General features: G+C 39.3%; 1 long non-coding RNA gene across 1 annotated transcript; it reads right to left on the bottom strand.

The window, feature by feature from the left end:
* Positions 1-386: 386 nt before the first annotated feature.
* LOC112842964 (uncharacterized) lies at positions 387-13,469 on the bottom strand. Its single transcript, XR_003215052.1, has 3 exons — positions 13,419-13,469; positions 3,499-3,666; positions 387-580 (listed from the first exon to the last, which is right to left on the bottom strand). It is a non-coding gene; the product is annotated as an uncharacterized LOC112842964 (long non-coding RNA).
* Between the last annotated feature and the right edge of the window lie 2,817 nt (positions 13,470-16,286).

Below are 16,286 nucleotides of genomic sequence, written 5' to 3' on the forward strand. Positions count from 1 at the left end.
TGAAAAATAAATTCACAATGCAATAATGGATCTTGCACATTTATTGACTGCTCTGTTGATAACTGGACAACAACATTTTATAATCATTTTTCTTGCTAATGGTTTGTTTACATCGGAGAGCGGGCCCTTATTTTTAAGTGCAATCTGCTGAATAATTCTGAATGCATATTTTGATCTGTGAATGAAGCTTTTTACTGTGAATACAATTACAGAAATTCAACCAGACAAAATTCAGCCTCAGAACTGATCAGCTAGTCTGATGACTTTGGCTCTTGGCTCAGTTTTTTTCAGGACCTCTAACATAGCCATCTAGAGAATAATGAATATCCAGTTCAATAAGGAGAGATCATTTGGAAGAACTGAACACGATTTATTGAGATGCAGAATTCAGTTATTTGGTCATTATACTCAGATGACCCATCACAGCAGAACTGGATACCAGAGGTTATAGGAATTAGGACAGGACCCCCTGGAGTCTAGATGCTGCTGGTGGTGAAGATTAAGATGAAGGCTTGGATGGGGCTCTGGGTCACCCGGGTGAGGCGGAGACGGGGACGAAGTGAGTCACACGAATGACAGTCTGAAAGGCAGAATGACACAAGCGCACTGAGATTTAAAGCATGCAGAACGGAGACTGATTGGCTCAGAAAAAGCGGGCAACAAAATGATTGGCCAAGAGCAATGATGTCAGCACTGAGTTTGGCAGCATGGAAAACATGGAAGTGTTGAAAAGAATAAACAAGAAGCCGAACGCCCATGAAAGCAGGCAGATGAGTGATTACAGATCTTCCTTAATGAACTTTGACATAATCTTCATTTCGATACCTTCTTTTTTGTGTCATTATTATTTACAAATGCACATAAATTAAAAAATACATAAAATGCTAAATTATCATTGCATGACGCTGAATATGTTAAGATTGCATTTCTCTCTTTTGCTGTGTTTTCCTTTATGCAATAAAGGCCAGCAGATCTCAAACTACAAACTGACCTCAAGCAAACACCAAAAAGCTTCCAGTACCAACAAGCTTGTCCCTTGCCTATAGATTGTGCACATGCAGATACCTCATTGCAAGAAATGTATAATTTCAGGGTAAATGTTTCAAACACTTAAAGTTATAGCTGGTTTAAGGTTTAACAATGTAAAAAGGTAGTTATGATCATTTTTGGAAACAGTGTTTTGACAAGTTAAAATGCTAAAATAATATCATAAAAATACATAAATGTAACTCACTGTCTCATTTACCTTTAATGTGTTTTGTGAATACCAGTCTGGTCCTGCTGACCTTCATTAGGTACAAAGGCAATAGCTTCAGAATCAAGGTTTTTTCTACCAGAGAATTGATTGTGTCAATAGCTCAAGAAAATATTAAAATGCCAGTAGCATATCTGTTAATTGATTACTTAAAAAAAACATAAGCTGTCATCACACTTATTTTTCTTTTTTTAATTTCCTCTCTGGTCTTTTTTGATGGAATACTTGGAGAAATATAATTGGGACACGGTATAGTATTCCTTACTTTTGTCTTTCTTTTAATTGTACATAGAGGGAATGGACTACATTTGAATCTGACACCTAAGTGTCTGTTTTGTTCTAACATGCATTATTGTGTAAGTGTCTGTGTGTGTGTATATGTTCATTTTATCTAAGCTGGCACAAAATTAGACACTCCAGTGTCAGATTCGAATTTAGTCCATTCCCTCTATGTACAATTAAAAGAAAGACAAAAGTAAGGAATACTATACCGTGTCCCAATTATTTTCCTCCAGATGTTCCCAGCAACATTTCTGCAGTGTGCACTCTACTCCCTCTCCTTCCTACTTCTAAGTTTGGGTGACAGGCCTCTGAAATACCTTGTCTGTAGAGCTTTTCACAATGCCCCAGATCCATCATTGCAGGGCCATTGAGGCTCATTGTGTGCATCCATTAACTGTATCTATGGTGAAGCCTTACAAAGGGCCAGCTTGAAGAGGGTCACTGGTGCGTGGGCCTTAGCCATCATAAATCTGGTGCGGTCCAGACCTCAGCCCCCCCCTGTGCTCCGTTAATGGTGCTCTAATCGCTGGTACCACTTCTTGGGTGGGATGGAGGGGAGGTGTGTGTGTTTGTGTGATGGGTGTTGGGGGCTTAAGAGGGGGCAGGCTGTATCAAGCATTATTCATTTATTTCAAAGCAGCTCAGAGACCAATGAGCCCTGACTAATCACCCAGCTTTTAGTTTTTTCCATAAAAGTATTTCCGAAAAAGTGCAAATTGGTCCACCGTTTTAGTACATTTCCTTTGTCAAGATATTTATATTAATCACTGTCTCTATCCCCACTCTAGCACAGTGTTAATACCCATATTAATAAAATATAGGCTGCGCACAAGGGATGGTCAAACCCCCTCCTCATTATTGAAGTGGGTCAGTGCCTCCTCACCTCTTTGCTTAACTGTGGAAAAACATATAGGGCTGGAGAGACCTGCAGGGTTAATGGCCTCATATAGAAGAAGAGACCTTCAGTCACATCTCACCATGAATACAGGCTTGTGTTTTGTGTCTGTGCTTGCTCTACAAGACCTGTAGTTATTTTTTTCTTGCTATACATTTCTTACAAATTTTAATCCTGTGGTTTAATATGTTGATTGATGTTCATGCGTACTGACCACTGATCACAGCACCAAATTAAAGCGTATTATAAAAAATTAGCCAATTCAAAAAATTTTAAGATTTTGCAATATCCTTCCCCGCAGCATTTCATAGTTAAAAATTTAAAAAAAAAACCCCCAAAAAACAAAACTATCAGCTCAAAGATTAAAACCAGTTACCTCCCCTTATTCCACCAAAACAGATCGGACTTGTCTGGACATGGACATCTAAGGATGTTTTATAACTGTAGAACGACCTTGTAATGACACACAGAATATAAGGCATGTGCAATCTGACTGGGATATGGGAAGTTCTGGTGCAAAGTTTCTTGGCTGTTTTTAAAAATTTCTTGTGGGATGTTTGGTCTGTTAAAGTTTGTTGGTACATGTCAAAATACAATCCAAATGAACGCCAGAATTAAGCATTCCCCAGAAGGTTGGATTGGAGTAATGTGATCAATATTAACTGTGAGTGGTTTTAATGTTGTGGCACAAGCTTCCAGAAAAATGGGCTTTTCAGAAATGTTCCACTGTCTTTTTATGAGAGCGTTATGAATAAAGCTGTGCAAAGAATGAAAACTGGCATTTGTACCAAAGTCAGAAGTTACCTCGTTTAATGTGTTTCCCTGTGCTCTGAATGCTGAGCAGAATCCCTGTAAGCATTGCCATGCAGGTACAAGTGTCCCACTAATTTGCCTGCAGGGCCCGATTAATTCCCTTGTGCTGTAGAACATTGTCTAAACTGGGTTATTTTGAGAAAGCTAAGCAGGATGTAAACTGATTTTTAACACCCGGTATCCCACAGTCTGTCCTTTTTTCAAATGAGCAAAAGAATTTACATTTCTTTGCTTTTTTTTTCCCTCTGCTCACCACCTCCAGCTTTGTAGGCATCTCACAGTCAGAACATCTCCCACTGGAGCCTGTGGGTGTCCTCTCAAGTAAAAGGAGCTCCTGTTGGTGCATCCTACCCACACACATCCAAAGGTTCCCCTCTCTATCCCAGGCAGTACCTGTGAATACTGGCAGTCATCACAGTGTCTGAAACACAAAAGAAACGTGTCTACATTAATACTGTCTCTGGGTGCCCAGAGATGCAGCTGGTACTGGCATAAAGAGAAAAGTGCCCCTGCCCGAGCCCCCCTCCAGTCCTCCTCTTTCCTTCATTGGGAGGGTGATCAAATCTCAGAGGAAGATTCAAGTCAAGTGCTGGGAAAACAAAGGCTTTTTTCTTAGAAAAACTGCAGGGTTACTGGTGGACTGTAGCCAGTCAAATTCTCACATCAATTACACCATTCAGATAGCAGACTATGTACAATGCTTGATGTCCAATCATGCTTTTTGTGAAGCCACAAAGAGCAGAGTCCTGTACTAATACCAATTATTTTTGGAACATTTAAGAAAATCCTCTCCGAACTCTTTGCTCTTTTTGTTTTGGAATCTGTACATTTCCAGTTGGATTTCGAATTAGAAACTTTTTTTCTTATAAAAATGTATTTCCTATCATAATATGTTATCTAAAAATTACAGTTATGTAAAATATGACCTATAAACTTCAGCTTTTTAGGCATATGGATTCTTATTAATAAGCAAAGTTACTCGTTACTCTGCCTGTGTACTCTGTTTAATTGGAGGGGCGCTGTATTGTTGGTTGATGAAGAGTTACATTGGCATTGTTGGTTGTTCTAGCTACGGGCTAACCGGCTAAATTTAGCAGATGAGTGGCAGGAACAAACAAGTTCAGCAGAAGCAAAGCAGACACGCTGCCTTCAAGCTTGTTGGCCTCTCTGTACAATTGTGTTTTAATAGCTGTTTTTTTTCCCTTCACAATATGTCATTCAGAGCTTGTTGAACACTGTTTATTCAGTGCCAGATGCCGCCCAGTGAATAAAAATGGTGGTCAAACACACCATCTTGAGTGGCGCTTGAACACCATCTTGAGTGGCACCGCGTGACACCTGGTATTTCTCAAGCAAAAAAGCAAGCTGTCATTCAAAATCTGCATATGAAATGTGTTCCTTTGTTTTCTAAGTCCTGTAGTCTGCCCCTCAACAGCTGTATATTTCTCCCAAGTACCAAGTAACGCAGGTATTCAGCATAATGTAAGAGATATAGTAAATAACCTACTACATTTAATAAGCAGGGGACATTTAATATTAATAGTTCAATAAAAACATGAAGGGATTAGCACACTATCTAAGGGGTACTTTTACAATCTAGCATGGCTTTTACATGAAGATCAGAAGCTCACAAAACCTCACACTCCATTGTGCACCTAATGTTACTTGACTTTCAGCCTGTGACAGGCCCGCTACGTGATTATTTTCTACTTATCTCTCTTTGACACATTAGGAGTCACCAGAAAACATGATTTGATAACGGCAACAACAGATTTGGTGCACTCTATATAATTTCTTTCTCTGCTCTGCTTGAAGTAGAAGTAGAGATCATTCAAAAAGAAAAATATATTTTAGTATGCTGCAGTTTTGTTAACATTGTCAATCTGACCTCTTAACACAGAATCTGGCCCATAAATATACACACATGTATGCAATCATCACTAAAAGCACTTCCAATGATGCATTGTGGGGTTTTTTCGATTTATGACACTGTGTCAAAGGTTTAAGAAAATGTTTTCTCTGATGTACTCTTTACACTAACACTTTATTATCAGTGAAGCATGTGGAGTAATACGCCAGAGAAAGCCTTATCAGATATTCATCTGAGATCATTTCCATTGTGTAAACATGAGTGTTGTCCTTGGTAAGGATGTGCCGAATAGTCCGGTGAAGATGATAGATGGCCGGTGTGCCGCCCGTGTGTTTTTCAACACTCCTCCATACGTGCTCATCAGCCTTGGGGATTGATATTCTGCTGATGTCCTGCTTCCTCTGTGTGCCTGGACTAAAAGCAGGGGCTCCACAAACTATTAAATACATATGCAAACAAGCAGGCAAGCGAATAACTAAATAAAGACAAATATTCACGTCTACCTGTTGGATGCTGTTTGGTAATGATTTTACGATCACTCATGCATACAGTGTGCTCCATTAAATGTAATTCTTATAGTGTAGGAACTCCAATGTGTGCGTTGCAGATGAGATTATCCATGGTGTTGTTCAGTAGCTCATTTTTCAGCTGGTGGAGATTTTGTCAAAAGAGATTATATGTATAATCTCTTTTCAGTCTCTATTTTTCAGGAAAATACACTAAATATATCTAATATAAACATTTGTGTGCTGGAAATAATAAAACAAGCTGAGCCATATAAACACTTATGCATTGCTTTAGTTAAAAGTTAAAAAGCATCTTTCTGTCTCGATATCCAAATTTTGCTGAGTGTCACATTTCTCTCAAGTCATGAGTTAAAACAGGCCTCCTACAGTAAACCTGAACATCATGGCAGGTTTAGGTCTTAAAATGACACCAGTTCCTGCTGCATATAAATTATGCTGCATAAGAACGACTGACTGACTGCTAAAACCAATGCAGCACACTGCAACTATAAAACTGTCTTATATGTCAGGAAAACGCAAGAGAGACACAGATAAAAGAAGGAATCATCCGAAGCACTAAAGTAAGCCTTAACTCTTCCATATTATAAAGTGTGACTGATCACAGTATTCTGCCATCAGTGATGGTGGAGCTCAATCCGAGACTCCTGGAAAAAGGTCTTGCTACCATATTACTGTGCAGTGCTGATCCTTGACATGGTAGAAATATCTGCTTGTGACTTGTACTACAAAAACTTTTCACCGTAATTGATTTCCATTATTGCACAAATTCAGATTCAGCCATATAATAATAGTACATCCTTTAAAAAAACAAACCAAAAAAACCTTACTTTGCATATGAATGTTTAATGGCTCTCACCCAGGCAGCTATAACCAAGGAATTATTGGCTTTGCATAGCCAATTCATGACTAATGTGTGTTAATGGTATCTCTATAGTTCCTATTTAAGACGCTAATCGGCAGTAACAGATCCCAAACTGTGGTGTGTAACATCTAATTAATTATAGATCTTAGCCTCATATGCAATATCTGTCTCATACCTGTCTTGCTACTGATGTATTTTTCATTGATGCTGTAAAGCGGGTCTGGAGCAAAAGTGCATAGTGGGCCTTCATAATTAAAGAGAGCAACATGTATGGGCATGCTCATCTGCAGTTTGTTGTCCATACTGAAACGAGGGAAATCAATGAAAAATGCACAAAGAGCAGCATGTGCAATGACTGGCTTGGCCTTGGTATCAATAGATGGAGATAATGAGCTGAAATTGTTATGTTATCAATTAAGGGTGAGCATATTTTACGCTTAATTGGAATTAATTAGTCTTATTGTCGCACATTGGTTGTCTAATTAAACAAAGAATTATGAATGTAAAGGCATTTGTGAGGTCACACACCCTCTCATTACATCTGCAATATACTGTATTTAGAAGTTGATTGATTAAAAGATTAATGAATGGCTACTTTTGTTCATTTAACTTCATCTAACCACCCATTTATTACCACATGACGCCGATGCTGAATCTGTTGGCGCGCTTGCATTTACTTGGCCGCACTGTTCTGTATGTAGCATACTTGATCATCTTGACTGTCGCGCGCTGTACTTGCTGCCAGAAATGGGGATACTGAAACAGCAGTATGAAAGGGCACACAGTTATTGTCGTTTCTTTCTACTGAGCATTGTTATTGTTTGTGTAACTGACTAAAACCTTCCAGCATGCTGCACACGTTTATAATAAAGTCATTTTCGGTATTGTGAATTCTGTGTTTGGGGCTTTAAAAGCATGAAGATGATTTATCCATTTTGGCAGCCATGCGTTGCTACTTGTTTATAAAATGAAGAGTTTATGGGGGTCTTAGTTTTTTTGTCTTTTTGTTTTTCACTGTTGTCTTTATCTGGCATTTGGTACTGCTTTCCTTTTGAATCTGCCTCTGTGTTGCAGGAGAATAAAACAAATCTAAACAATGTTTTTTGGCATGGATGGGAGTAGGTGTATAAGCACAAATATGAACTCTGGTACCTGGTTAAGTGTTGCAGTATGCTAAATTATCTGGTGTTGTATTAATTGCTTCCAAATCATGGCTAGATAGTCCCCTCACTGCTTTAGTTTCATGATTTTTCTTAGTCCTGTTACTCTGTTCTTTTTTTTCATCAGTCTATCCATCCATTTTCTCCCACTTATCCAGTTCAGGTCACAGGAGAGTTGGAACTTATCCCAGTTGTCATGGAGTGAGAGGCAGGGCACACCCTGCACAGATCACAGTCTCTCACAGGGTTAACACACACAGATGTAGATAACAATTCACACTCACCTACAGCCAGTTTAAAATTGCCAGTTAACCTAACACGCATGTCTTTGGATTGTGTGGCGGAAGCCAGTGTACCTGTACCTGAAAACATGCTTACTCCACACAGATCAGCTGCTGGATTTGAACCCACAGCCTTCTTGGAGTGAGATGATGGTTCTAATCATCTTAAAACCCTTTCTTCTTTTTCTTCTTCTACTAGCTAAAAATATTTGTTTGAAAAACACAAAACAAAAAACTTGAGACAGAATTGCATCTTAACACAAATATCTAATCAGCCTGTCACATGGCAGTAAGTCCGTCTATTTAGCCATATAGAGATGCTCAAGACCCCCTGATAAAGTTAAGAATCATAAAGAGAGATGACTAGATGACTGGGCATGGTTGTTAGTGCCTGAGTATTTCAGAAACTGTTGATCTACTGTGATTTTTCCTTAAAAGCGTCTCTAGAGTTTACAGAGAATGGTTTGAAATACAGTGTTAACCCTGCGACAGACTGGAGACCTGTCCAGGTTGTCCAGGGATAGGCTCAACCCCACACCCCCACCCCACCCCCCGCAACCCTGACAAGGATAAGCGGAAGAGAATGGATGGATGGATGGATGTTTTGAAATACAGACAATAACCATTGAGTAGCAGCTCTCTGAATGAAAATACCTTGTTGATGCTAGAGGTCAGAGGAGAAAGGTCAGACTGCTTCTAGTCTGGAAGTCAACAATAACTCAAATAACCACACATTACAACCAAGGTTTACAGAAGCATCTCTGAACGTACAGTATGTGAAAACTTGAAACAGATGGACTACAGCAGCAGAAGACCGCACTGGCTGCCAATTCTGACAGCAACGAACATTGTGCATTGTTTAAACTTCACAGCCCACCTGAGTATTGTCGCTGACCATGTCCATCCTTTTATCACTATGGCTGCTTCCAGCAGAATAAAGCACCAAGTTACAAAGTTCAAACTGGTTTCTTGACATCACAACCAGTTCACTGTACTTAAATGGCCTTCACAGTAACCTGATCTCAATTAAATGTTCTCAAACACCCATCATCAAGTAAAGTGTTGATATTAAGGTGCATATTACACTATATATTATATTATTATCTAACACCAGTTTGAGCAATTTATTTTTAAAGGAATTTAAATTGAATCTAAAGAAGCAAAAAAAGAGTAAAGGGATTTCATAATTGCTGTGTTTAGCTCATCACAGTAGATTGTTTGACACATCTGTCAGAGCTGACTACCACTTTTTTATTACTATTCAGTAATGTTCTTCATGTTATTACCGACATTTTACAGATACCAAAGAAATAAGATGGTGTATAAAACATTCTTGAATTGATTTGCACTCTCATATCAAGTCCAGCATTCTTTGACAACGCGTGAATGAAAACCAATGCTCTTTAGACCGTCTATGCTCCGGAGCTTTGTTCATGAGTCGCTTGTCACTTTAGCTCTCGGCTATCTATATGAATGACTGACTACAATAGAGTCAGCAGACAGGAAAGACTTGACTAGCCAGTGGCCTCTTTCCCCCCTCCATATAGACCATAATATAACATTGATCTCAGGACTCTCTACATTTATTAGCCAGTGATCATGGAACTCCCTGTGTAGTCAGCACCAAGATCCCAGTAACATATTTGTGCTTATTGGAAGAAATTATCCAGTTATTGTGTGAATGTGGCCAAGGGGACCCAAAGCCTTAATGACAAGAGGGTGATGGAATGTCAAGCGTTTGAAAGCATGAATAAATCTAACAGTACTCGAGGGATTCTTTGTTTCGCTCCTTTTTTGCTTGCTGTTCTCTTTTTCCAGCTCAAGTTTTGCATATTCTATTTCATTTGAAAATTAAAATCTCAAAAGTATTTCTCTGGAGTGAGTTGCAGTTGCTTGATGTAATTGCTCCTTTTAGTCAGTTTCAGGTTGTGCGGGAGATGGCCAGTGCTGCTGTGTGTGCAAGTGTGAGAGAGAGAAAGACAAAGTGATGGCCTGGGTGTCTTTCTGTGCATGTGCATGGTTTACGATTACATGTCCTCTGTGGATCACATCAACCAGTCATGCAAGAGAGACCAGAGCAAGATGAGAAATGCCTTCAGTGCACTCGCAGGCAAGAACAAGTGACATTGAACGTTCATATACAAGCTGAAAGTCTCATGCTCAGCTGATATGCATGTTATGGAGAAAAAAAAATAGCTTTCATCATATTCATGTCAGTCCACGCCACCAAGCTCACTCCCAATCACGTAATCAACCGCCCCTCCATCTCTCAGTTCTGTGACCAGTGTCACAACTGTGTGTTGACTGAGAATAATGGCAGGGTGGCAGCTGATAAATGAGAGCCGATAAATCAGTATCACGAACAGAGGAAGAACAATATCTGCTGAAACAGAGGGAAACCCATTCGAGAGATATCTGCCTGCCGTCAATGTGAACACAGGGAGGTGTAGATCAAGGCTGGTGCAACTGCAAAAAAACAAAACAAAACTGGGACTCCAGAGCAGTTCTCTTACACTCTCTGCTAGTAAGACAACACAAGCAAAAATGATCTCATATTATACTTAGTGAACAATCGCATGGAAATGAATTTGACTTATTCTACGCCGCTGACACTACACAAATACATTAAAGACTTCATGTGGCCCACTGTGCATTCTCTGTCATCCAGCCTGCTTACTTATTCATTCAAGGTAGCTTGCAGGAGCTGGGAAACCATAAGAAATATGTTCTTTCTCCTTCAGGCCAGAAAATTCTATCGATAGCCTGGGTAGCATCCATCTTCCCAAAGTCCACCAAAGGTCAGGAGCAGCATAACTTAGAAGCTGGTTTGCATTGGATTCTAGTCTGTATTCTGCATGTTTACTGACAGTCCCCCCATGGAGGCTGGGTGGCTCTGTGACACTTGCGCAGCCATCCACACACACACACACACACACACACACACACACCGAGGAGCTGAGATGGCTGTCTTGTAAATCTGCTATGGTGTAGGGGGTGATGGTAAAAGCATTGTTTCACAGTCAATAAAAGTGGCCCTGGGGTGCTTGTAAGAACAGCAATCTGCAGCAGTTTTCCAAGACAACATCTTGGGAGTACCCGAGGGGGTTTAAGTTGAGTCCCACCTCGTATTTGGAGTTAATTTTTCGGACAAAACCTAAAATAATAATGTGCCCGCCACATATTGCAGAATCTAATGGGAAAAGATATGGTGTCACTGGAAAGCAATATGCACACGAGAGCCAAATCTCACCCCAGGAGGGACAGCAAAGCCCATAATGCTAGCCAGCAATTAATAGCACATTCATTATTTATTGTTTAGTGTTGCTGAGGTGTTTTTTTAGCGTACATTTTGTGTGACATTTGCATAAACTGGCAGAAGAAACTGCTGTCATTCATATCCATATTAATCCATTTTAAATGGGTGTTTGCACTCATTTGTCAGCTAGCTAAAAATGTGCAAATGAGATAATGTTTTGAACATTAATTTCGCTCAACCTTGCTAGAACATATGGCATATTAATGATAAAAATCACTCAATGTCAGTGAACATAATCTTCCAAATACTCTATAACATCCTTTTCACTTTCTTTTAAAACATACTCCTGCTGCACTCCAACTATAGCAAACCACATTCCTTGCATTAGTCCACCGTCTCTAACAGTACATGTCTATAAATAGTGCAAAGCTATATGTTTTGGGTGAGGATACTGAAGGCACTGTCTAGCAGCTGCCTTTATGTCCTATGCCAGGTACCTTAGGGGATAATCCATGTTGTGAAATTGAAGTGCAGTGCTGGAATATCAATGCTTTTTTTCTCCCTGCTGGGAGTTTTAAAAAATGGAACAGAATTTGACTTCTTGGAGCCGGCTAGAGCAATGTAAACATCAAGATGGCAATATGGCAGGATGGGAGGTACTGTGGGCGAGATCTTGCTGGAGAGGAGGCAGAAATGAGACAGTAAAGTTAAAAAAATGCATTGTGTCAATTTTAAAAAAAAAAGTGTCTAAAAAACGCAACAGCTATTTATTTTGATTTTGGCAAGAGATTGGCAAGAGCTAGCTTAGCATAAAAACTACAAGCATGGGGAAGCATAACATGATAAGCAAACAATATATTCTATTAGGATTGAACACATTCCAACTTAACGTGTTATTGTAATCACATTACATTTTCCAGTAATGCAGTAATGTGACACGTTACTGTACTTATTTCGGTAATAATATAACAATATATATATATATATAATTAACTGTAATATCAGTATGTTGTTTTATGCGTTACATAATCTGCAGTTTTTCACACTGGACAGAAAAAAAACACTTTTTTTTTTTCCTGTTCGTTTGTGCAACAATCAGCTTTTTTCAGTAGATGTGCTTAAAGGAGGAAAACAGTGAAGTGGTCTACAGCAAGGAACCCAGAATAGTATTAAAGCTGAGTCCATGCCGACTGTAGATTAGCAGGCAGACCCTGAACTTTAACAAAGGGAGTAATGAGGAGTCAGGCTTGCAGTCTCCATTTATACCTGTATATGTTTCAATAGAATCATTGTAGTGATCACTTTGAAGTCCATTTGATCTTTGTCTATTCGGTTTTCATCTTTGCTTTGTGTTGCCAGCTTTATGTTCATACATATAAACCAAAAAAAAAAAAAAAAGATTGCCTGTGTGTCCTCATTAGGATAAGGATGTGTGCATAAGTGTAAAAGTTTTATATCGTTAACTGATAATTATGTGGCAATGAATTTCAGGTAATTTTTTTCAGAGTAAAATAAAAGTAATATAACAAGGAACGCAACCAATTCATTTATTCAGTAAGTAATTGCGTCTTTACCATTTCCAGAGGAATGTTTTGTTGTTTTTTTAAGCAAATTAACACTTAACGACGATTCATTCAACCATAAAAAAGGCACCTGAATCAAGGTATGAATCAGTGGCTACCAGTGTTGGTCAAGTTACTTGAAAAAAGTAATCAGTTACTAATTACTGATTACTTCCCCCAAAAAGTAATCCCGTTACTTTACTGATTACTTATTTTCAAAAGTAATCAATTACTTAGTTACTTAGTTACTTAGTTACTTTTTAAAAACACGATTTACAACCTGAATAGGTGATAAAGCGATAGATCTTTCAGCCCAATTCTACTTTTTCTGCATAATTCATCATACAAAATGTAATCAAATGGAAAAGTCTCTTTTTAAAACTTGTTTTATTAGTTTTAATCTTTTAACTTTATGCATCAAGCAAAAATTAAATTATATGCAACATTCTCTGACTGGAAGAAATTTGTTTAACATTTAAACCTATTTTCTGCACATTCCAGCACATAAAATAAAATATTTTTTTATGTTTACACTCACTCTTTCAAATAGATGCAAGTAAAACACAGCAGAAAATAAATAAAATCAAAGACTCAGCGGTCCTGTTGCTCTATTTTCACCTGTAAAGCAGGACTGGGGTAGGCGGAGGAGGTTTACCCTGGTGCAGGTGTGCCGCGGCGGTCAGTGGAAGAATCCGCGAGTTTCTCTGTGAATTTCACATTACGTCGTAGTACACTCGGTGCTTGCTTGGAAGTTTAGGGGTTTTTTCGCTGTAAAAAGAAGTTTTCTTCCAACGAACAACGGACACTAATGTTTTTGTCACTTTTTATGGAATCAAACTCAAAATAAGGTCAGTACTTCCACGCTTTAAACGCTGCATGCTACACTCTGTCCCGCACTCCATATATTATGATCTGCAGACAGCTGTTGTCACGAACGTCGCACTCGCTTACGTCACTGTCATGAGACGTTCTCGCAAAAAATCACGGTTTTAGTAACGCAGTAACGCAGCGTTCCTACGTGAAAGTAACGGTAATCTAATTACCGTTTTTGCAATAGTAATCCCTTACATTACGCGTTACTTGAAAAAAGTAATCAGATTACAGTAACGCGTTACAAGTAACGCGTTACTGCCCATCTCTGGTGGCTACACATAAGAGACAATTTAGCAAGGAACCAATATTATATTGCGTCTTCAGGCACTGTGTTACTAGCAGCCTATCACAAAAACACGATAACACAGTTTGACAGGCGTAAAATAGTATTTTGGCATAGCTTGTTGGTGATTTCCAAAGAGCTATTAGCCAAAACCTGACATATCTGGGATATCTAAGATATAGTGTGCAGTGTCCCCTTCAAAAATATCAGGAAACTGACAAGTGCAGGATTAATGAAGAAGTAGCAGGCCTAAAAAAAACTGTCTACAACAGATGAACAGTATCTAAAAGTCCTGTCTTTGAGGAGCAAAGACTTGAGACAGGACCTGAGATATGCATCTAGCCTTTTAGTTGATCCATAGCAGTGAAGGTCTCCAGTCATCTGTAAAACACAGAGGAGGGTCTGTCGTGGTTTGGGGCTGCGTTTCAGCCAGGGATGTTGGGGATCTTGTCAAATTATTAACGCAGAGAAATACAGTCAGATTTTGAGCAATGCAAAATAACACAAGACTAGACTGAAAATCAGTGGCAACAGGTCTGATGGAGTGATGAATCCAAATTCAGACAGTATGTATGGAGGAAGGCCAGGAGATCAGTACAACAGGGAGTATCTACTGCAATCTGTAAAACCTAGTGGAGGTTCGTTCATGGTTTAGGGTTGCATTTCAAGATGATCCCACACTGCTGGGGATCTTGTCAAAATTGATTAAATTGCAAATGCACACAAGGGTGATCAGATTTTGATGTACCTTGCAGTACCATCTTGAAAGCATCTGATTGGCAATGGCTTCATTTTTCAGCATGAACCCACACACTGCCACAACAGCAAAAGCATATCAGGATAGAACAAAGTAAAATCGATTGGCCTGCTCAGTCTGGACCTCAACATTATTGAAGCAGTGTGGGATCATCTTGACAGACAACAGAACAAAAATCAGCCAGCAAAGAAGAGCTTTAAATCTCCTTCAAGAAGCCAGGAGAACTATTCCAAAGGACTACTTAAATAAATTGCAAGAACACATGTCAAGGAGAGTTCACGGTATGTTGAAGAATAAAGGTGGTCATACCAAATATTGACTTTCAAGCTTGTTAGTATTGTACAAACTTTGCTTTTACCTTTTATGCAGTTTTCCAAGTACCTTTGCATGTTTCAATAAATACCTGTTCCCATTCCCTATTTTCCTAGCAGAATATATAGAAACAGCAGATGAATCAGAACTTTTGGACTCTATGTTTATTTTATGGGAAACAAATGAGTTTTTTTTCTTTTAAGGATTGAAAAACTATGGATACACAGTTTGGGCACATCAGAGCCATCAAAAGGATTTTATGAAAACCCTTTTAAGACGTTGATTCACAAACCACATCTGTCCCTGCTCAAGATCAAAGTAAAGAAAACAGTTAACCAAAGGTTTAAGTGGTGTAAGCCTTCTATCAGGAGAGCAGAAACAAAGGGATATACAAAAAAACCCCACCAGCCATCTGGCTTAAAAACCTGAAAGTTAAAGGGAGTAATTTGGAAAAGCAAATTCGATTCGGTTGCAGATGAAACAACACTTTGAGGTCAGGCAGTTCATCGTTAAACATTTCATCTGACTGGGCACTGTAAAATTTTATGTTGCTTCTGGCAAATGGAGGGCAGGGTTATGCATACAGCAAGATAAATGATACACACCGCACAAGGTCATTTGAGGTCTGCAAGAATAACGCCGCGGCTCACGCAGGATATATGAAAGACTGCTAAGAGGTACAGGATGTGGAACTGATTAACACAGATCAGCACACTGATTACACCAACTGAAAAACAAAAGCCAGGTACGGTTCACTGGTTATTCTCTAACAGACATTCATTGTGCTTTGTGTGACGACTACAAAACCAAACTCGCGCCTGTCTAATTTGGTTGAATTAATAAGCCATGTCCACATCTATTCAACTTGGCAAATGGTGGCTGTGAATTACAAGTCCCAATGTAATAGAGGAGAGAGTGGAAACGAAAGGCAGGTGAAGGCCAAACGACTTGCACGTGACAACTGAACACATCGTTACTGCCGCAACCCCCACGTAGAGCACACACACACACACACACGCACAGCTGTTCTTGTTCATCCTCCCAAATGTCCCCGGAGTCAAGATACACGCAGAGTCCCTAGAGGCAGTTTTTGGAGGCGTTCTTCATTTTGAGGTCAAGTCCAATCTGACCTACAGTACTCAACAGTACAAATCCCTGATGGCAGAGAGGTGCTGGATGGATTTGAGTTTGCCATGAGCCTTTGACCTTGACTTGCTTTAGGGACACACAGTGTTCCAGAATGAGCTTATTGTTTAGCGTGTAGCCTTCCAGCCACACAACTTATCATCTATGGCCTT

This window comes from Oreochromis niloticus, linkage group LG18 (genome assembly GCF_001858045.2).
Source record: "Oreochromis niloticus isolate F11D_XX linkage group LG18, O_niloticus_UMD_NMBU, whole genome shotgun sequence".
In the NCBI taxonomy this organism is placed as follows: Eukaryota; Metazoa; Chordata; class Actinopteri; order Cichliformes; family Cichlidae; genus Oreochromis; species Oreochromis niloticus.